This window comes from Gossypium hirsutum, chromosome A06 (assembly GCF_007990345.1).
Source record: "Gossypium hirsutum isolate 1008001.06 chromosome A06, Gossypium_hirsutum_v2.1, whole genome shotgun sequence".
NCBI lineage: Eukaryota > Viridiplantae > Streptophyta > Magnoliopsida > Malvales > Malvaceae > Gossypium > Gossypium hirsutum.
This window is the reverse complement of record NC_053429.1, coordinates 38,829,037-38,835,651: the sequence shown is the minus strand read 5'-3', so window position 1 is coordinate 38,835,651 and position 6,615 is coordinate 38,829,037. Positions and strand designations below refer to the sequence as shown.

The 6,615-nt window shown below is 33.9% G+C and overlaps 1 non-coding gene across 1 annotated transcript; it reads left to right on the top strand.

Annotated features, from left to right (window-relative positions):
• Positions 1–433: 433 nt before the first annotated feature.
• Positions 434–540, top strand: LOC121231125 (small nucleolar RNA R71). The gene has a single exon (XR_005929193.1). It is a non-coding gene; the product is annotated as a small nucleolar RNA R71 (small nucleolar RNA).
• The last annotated feature ends 6,075 nt before the right edge of the window (positions 541–6,615 follow it).

Sequence of the window (6,615 nt, the reverse complement as noted above, 5' to 3'; positions counted from 1 at the left end):
ACCTGTATTATAGGTATTACTATATGGGTTATTTTGAGATCGGAAGTTATTGTTACCCATATAGTTGACTTGTTCTTCTTCAGTTGTAGGATTGAAGGATTGGTATTCTGTATGCACACCTCCGCCACTTGAGTCACACTTTATTACTGGATGTACCTACGTAGAACCAAGTAAGTCGTCAATCTTTTTATTGAGAAGTTCTACCTGATTAGAGAGCATGGTGACTGAATCAATGTTATAAACGCCGACTGTTTTTGTTGGCTTAGTCTTCATAACTTGCCACTGATAGTTATTTAGTGACATCTCCTCTATAAATTCATAGGCATCTTCCTGTGTTTTATTGTTGATGGTTCTGCTAGCAGCTGCGTCAACCATTTGCCGAGTCAAGGGATTTAGGCCATTGTGAAATGTTTGTACTTGAAGCCAAAACGGTAACCCATGGTGAGTGCACCTTCTTAATAAGTCCTTGTATCTCTCCCATGCATTGTAAAGTGTTTCTAAATCCATCTGCACAAAAGAAGAGATATCATTACGTAATTTAGCCGTTTTAGCCGGCGGAAAATATTTTAGTAAAAATTTCTCGGTCATTTGTTTCCAAGTAGTGATAGACCCTCGTGGTAACGAGTTCAACCACTGTTTAGCTTTGTTTCTCAGTGAAAAGAGAAATAACCAAAGATGAATAACATCATCAGAAATGCCATTGATTTTGAATGTATCACAAAATTCCAGGAAATTTGCTAAGTGAGCATTGGGATCTTCATCCTGCAAACCATCAAACTGAACAAACTGCTATATCATCTGAATAGTGTTAGGTTTTAATTCAAAAGTATTTGCAACTACAGCAGGTCTAACTATGCTAGATTCAGTTCCTGTTAAAGAAGGTTTAGCATAATCATACATAGTACGTGGAACAGGATTTTGATTAGCAGCAATTGCAGGAGGTAGCTGTTTGCCTTGGTTTTTAGCCATCTTGTCGGTTGGGGTTTGAGTATCATCTTCTCGCTCGTTCTCCGTGTATCGTAAGCTATGCCTTATTTCTCTTTGATTTTTACGAATTGTATGATCGATTTTTTCGTCAAAAAGTAATGGTCCCGACGGGTTTCTTCTAGTCATAAACTATAAAAACCTGCCAAGAGAGAGAAAAAGTAAATTAATAAATAATAAAATAAAATAAAATTGCAAGAAAAATAAATGGATAAAGTAATAAAAATTTAGTGTTCCTAATATTTCAGTTTCCCGGTAGCGGTGCCAAAAACTTGATCGCATGATTTGTAACAAATAATAAATATTTATAATGAAGATCAAACCTAGACTAACTATTATCACAACGAAAAGGCAAGCACACCTATCGAACAATAGTATAGTAATGGCAAGATCAGGATATCGTACCCAAGGGAACCAAGAGTACTAGTAATAACTATTTTTTTTATTATCTAGTCTAAGAATAAAAGGGTTTGTTTTAATTAACTAATTATTTAAACTAAGAACGCATAGAGAAAAGAATTGGGGAATTGCTTTTGGGAAAATCGATTGACTTGAGACAATACCTAAGGAGAAATCCACCTAGACTTTACTTGTTATTCTGGCTCCGAATCAGACGGTTTATTCATTCAACTTGTTCCGTAAAGATCCCTAAGTTATGTTATTATCCCTATTCAAGACTAATAACGTCTAATCCCTAGATTGAATAACTGAGACTTTTCTCTAATTAACACTCTAGGGTTGCATTAAATCGATCTATGGATCCCCTTATTAGGTTCCCCCTAATCCGGCAAAATCTTGTCACCCTATTTCTAGGTGCACAATCAACTCCGCTTAATTATGGCAAATGTACTCTTAGACAGGGTCTATTCCTCCTTTGAATAAGAGCTTGTCTTGAATCAGTATCCTGGGATATCAAAACAAGAATTAAGAACACATAATTAAGAACAAGTTAAATATTTATCATACGATTTAGAAAATAATAACAAGATTCATCTTAAGTTTCATTCCCTTTAAGTATCTAAGGGGTTTAGTTCATAATAAAATAAGAGTACATCTCAAAAGTATAAAAATAACAAAACATGAAGAAAACTCTAAAACCCCTGAAGGAATTTTGAGAGAGATCTTCAGTCTTGGAGTAGCTCCGACTTTTGGGATGGATCATCTGGCTTCCTTCAAGTAATTCCTGGCGTGTGGTTCTGTATTCCAGAAAAGTTCTGGAAGAGGCCCCCCTCTCTAGGTCATACTTAGGGTGTTTATATAGGCTTTGGATTGGCTTTCTTCCTCCCTAAGTACCCTTTTCCTTGTAAAATACAACTCTTTGAAAAAGGGACACGCCCGTGTGCCACGACTGTGTGACGTGATTGCCAGGCCGTGTTCGATCCGTTAAATTGCCATGGTCGTGTGGGCTCAATTGCCAGGCTGTGTGAATTGTGTAAACCTTGGTCGACACCCCTGAAGGCCACGGGCGTGTGAGATGCCCGTGTGGCAAGGCTTAGGCTGTGTGATCTTCTCGATTTGGTCCGTTTTGTCCCTTTTAAGCTCGTTTTTGGCTCCTTTTGACTCTTGGTGCTCTCTTGAGTACAAAACATGAAATAACTGGATTAAGAGCACCAAAATCCACAAATCTAGTAGTAAACATCCATAAATATGCTAAGTATTTGGGGTAAAACTATGTATAATTTGGCATTTATCAGTATGCAAGTATGAATGAAGATTTGATCTGAGTGAAATATGTTATCATGAAGAACAGAATGCTTGTATGATCTTAGCCTTAGTAATGTGTACCATGAAAACTTAGTTTCTTTTGAGATTAGATAGCATGAAGGTTTATATCTTTAGAATTGACTTAGTAACTTTCTTGAGGCGAAATCCTAGGGGACATAAAAATCTAAAATGACGTAGGCACTACTTCTTTGAATCGTTTGAGCCTTTTTCAAGTCAACCCTATGATATTTGACCCTTGAAACTGAAATTTTGAGCTTAAAGACCTGTTTATTGTAATAAACCTACATTATAAGCCACATTACCATATTTTAAAGTTATCCTAATTTTGTGCACCTATCTTAACTAAAATTGTCTTGGTAATCAACATTTGAGGAAGTTTTCATAAAGATGTATATGATCATGCTTAAAAGAAAAAAAAAGAGCGAAGAAAAGTTTGCTCAGTCTCCAAAAAAGGAAAAATGTATGAGCTTGAGTTCAAAATAAGTTTGGGGGTGTTCCAAATGTTCACTTAAAGAAAAATGTTGTATTACAAGAAAACCAAGACAAAGTTAAATTTTAAGATTTTTAAACCGAAATGTCCCATCTCTTAAAATCCCTACCTTTAATTGATATGTCACTTGCATTAGTAGAGAGGAAGTCCTAAGTTCAACATATGAAGATCATAAATAAGCCTTTTGATTGTTTGCTTGATTGATAGGAAGTTATGTTGAAGATTGATGAGCATGAAGTTATTAATGCATGATTATGAGACAAAGATTGATGCTACTTACACAATTAGCAATTTTGCCTTAGCAAAACCTTTTGCTGTGCATGAACATTACTCGGGACGAGCTATAATTTAAGTTTGGGGGTGTGTAAATGGAAAAATATATAGGATTTTTTCCTATGTCATTTATCACCTTTTTACTTAAAATTATTGTTAAAACTAAGTAATTGTTTAATAAATTAATGAAATATGTGAAAATATGAAATTGGGACATAGAAATTATTAAAATGTGATTTTATACTTTATTATATAGTTTTCATGCAATAAATGACTTATTTTATTTTGAATATATTATATTTTTTTAAGACATAAAGTGGGCCATGCATGATTAAATTAAATAATAAAATATAAAATTATATTTAATAATTCATTTTAAATATTTCATTAATAATTTGGGTTTTAAATTAATTAATTAAATTGAATAAATTTTATTCTTTGGTCCTCTAACTTATTGATTTATTCTGGACAGGTCTGATAGCTTTGCTGGATTACAAAATAGTCCAAATTGGGGAACAAGTCAACCCAAAATTCGGCTGCACATGACTGTCCATAAACCACTTTTTGGTTTAATTGCACAAGGTCCTTGAAGAGTTGAAGAAATTAGAGATTTACCTAAAGATTTACACTTGACCAAGTCTTAGTCCTGAGTTGTTATGGCACTCAAATTGACCAAAAATCAAGCAAAAATCAGCTCAAATTTCTCCATTTATGCCCAGCCACCCATGAGAGATGCTTCAAAAGATGAAAATTCCTTTTTTTAGTAAACTATCCCCCTCTCCTCACCTATAAATAAGACCTCATTCTCACATTTCTACTCATCCCTCATCCCTCATCATTCATCATTCTCTCCTCTCTAAATTCTCTTAGAATTATTCTTTTCTCCCCTTGCCTATCATCGTCTTTTCATAAGATTTTAGCACTTGAGCCTCTTAAAGAACCCTTGGTTGGCCACCTTGGGAAGCCATCAGCAAATGAGCGAAGCAAATGAACGAAGGAGCCCGCGCCAGTCAGAGTCTTGGGTGACAACCACTCTGAATTGGGTTTAATCTTTCCTTTCTTTAATTTAATTTAAAGATGTTGCTATGTGTTCTTTGTTCTTGTTTACAACAATGTTAGCTTAATTTTATTTAAGCTAGGATGATTGCTTTGATTAAATAATATTTATTAGATTCATGCTTATAATGTTTGTGCCTCAATTGATCACGTTTTCAATTAAAATCAAGTCTGTATTTTGTTCATACGTAATTGAAATGCACTTGAATTAGCTGAGCGATTCTAACTAGACGATGGCTAGTGGACGCAAAATTGAAATGTGTATGCTCAATTTAGATCCTAACCCGATTAAATTGCAGGTTGCATAATAACCCTAACCAGGCTCTGTTATATGCATAGTTTTTAGATTTGTGTGATTAAACTGTTTCAAACCTAACACGTCCCTTTTACCTTGCAAGAATACTAAGAAACCCTTAGCAAATAAGGATCAGTAAAATGTGTATTTACTAAGTAAAGGATTCCGAAAGGACCTAACGTGGTTTCCAAACTCATGAAAGATCGAGTTTCCATGGAATGTTTTTCTGAATATTATTAAGCATGTTGATAATAAGTTGAGTTTAATTAAAGTAATTGTCCTAATTTATTTATGTTATAACTGTTGAAAATTGTGTTTAATTTTACGAAAATCTATTTCATTGATATAGTTTGCATACTTTGGTTAATTAGCATTAAGGATCATTGTATTTAGTCTAATATATTTTAATCATCACTTCTCAACTAAATTGTGTTTTTATTTACCAAATTCTTAATATAATTTTACAAATTAAGTGACTTTGCACAAATACAATCTCTGTGGAGACGATAACTCGATACTTACTTATTACTTGATAATGACTGTGTACACTTGCACAAACCTACGTGTTATAGAGTTCCATACAACATGTAGACGTTCTACATCTTCTACCATATAGAGTTTCAAATGGAGACATTTTCAAACTGGCATGATAACTATTGTTGTAAGCAAATTCAACCAAAAGAACATACCTTTCCTAGTTTAGCCTAAAATCAACTACACGGCTTCTTAACATATTCTCCAAAACTTGAATAACTCTTCCAGATTGACCATCTATCTAAGGATGAAACACAATACTGAATTGCAACTTAGTTCCCAATGATCTTGTAGTTGCTTTCAGAATCTTAAAGTAAATCTTGAATGTTTGTCAGAAACTATAGAAGATGGGATTCCATGTAGATGTACTATCTCAGAAATGTAAGGTTCAACTAACCTTTCTGGAGAATAAGAAGTGTTCACTAGCAGAAAATGAGCTGACTTAGTAAGCCAACCAACTATTAACCAAATTGAATTCTTCTTTGAAAGATTGAGAGGTAACTCTGACACAAAATCCATGGTGATTTTATCCAACTTCCACTTCAGTATCTTTAGAGGATACAACTTACCCGAGGGAACCTGATGTTTTGCTTTAACTCTTTGACATGTTAGACAAATTGAAACATGCTTTACAATTTCTCTTTTCATCCCATACCACCAATATAAGCTTTTTAGATCTCTAAACATCTTGATACTCCCTGGATAGAGTGAGAAGGGTCCCTGATGAGTTCTTTCAATAAATCATTCCTCAGATTATTTTCAGCTAGTACAAACATTCTTCCCATGAATCTCAAATCACTATCCTTACCTAGACTAAAATTTGTTGCTTTGCAAAACATCATTCGTTGCTTATACAAATCACACTATACATCTTTTATCTACTCATCCAGAATCTAAGAAAGAAACGTTGGCTTAACAGTTAACTCTTCCAATTTTGATCTATCATTGACTATATTTACTCTTGCTTGTAGTGATATTAGTGCTGCCATTGTTTTCCTACTTAAAACATCAGCCACAATATTTGTTGTACCAGGATGATACTCAATGGCTAAATCATAGTCCTTCAACAATTCTATCCAACACATTTGTCAAATATTTAGATCTTTTTGTGTCATCAAGTCCTTCAAACTTTTTTAATTAGAGAACACATGACACTTTTCACCATACAAATAGTGTCTCCATATCTTCAATGCTAATACCACAACTGTTAGTTCCAAATCATGAGTGGATAGTTCTTCTTATAAGGTTTAAGTTGGCG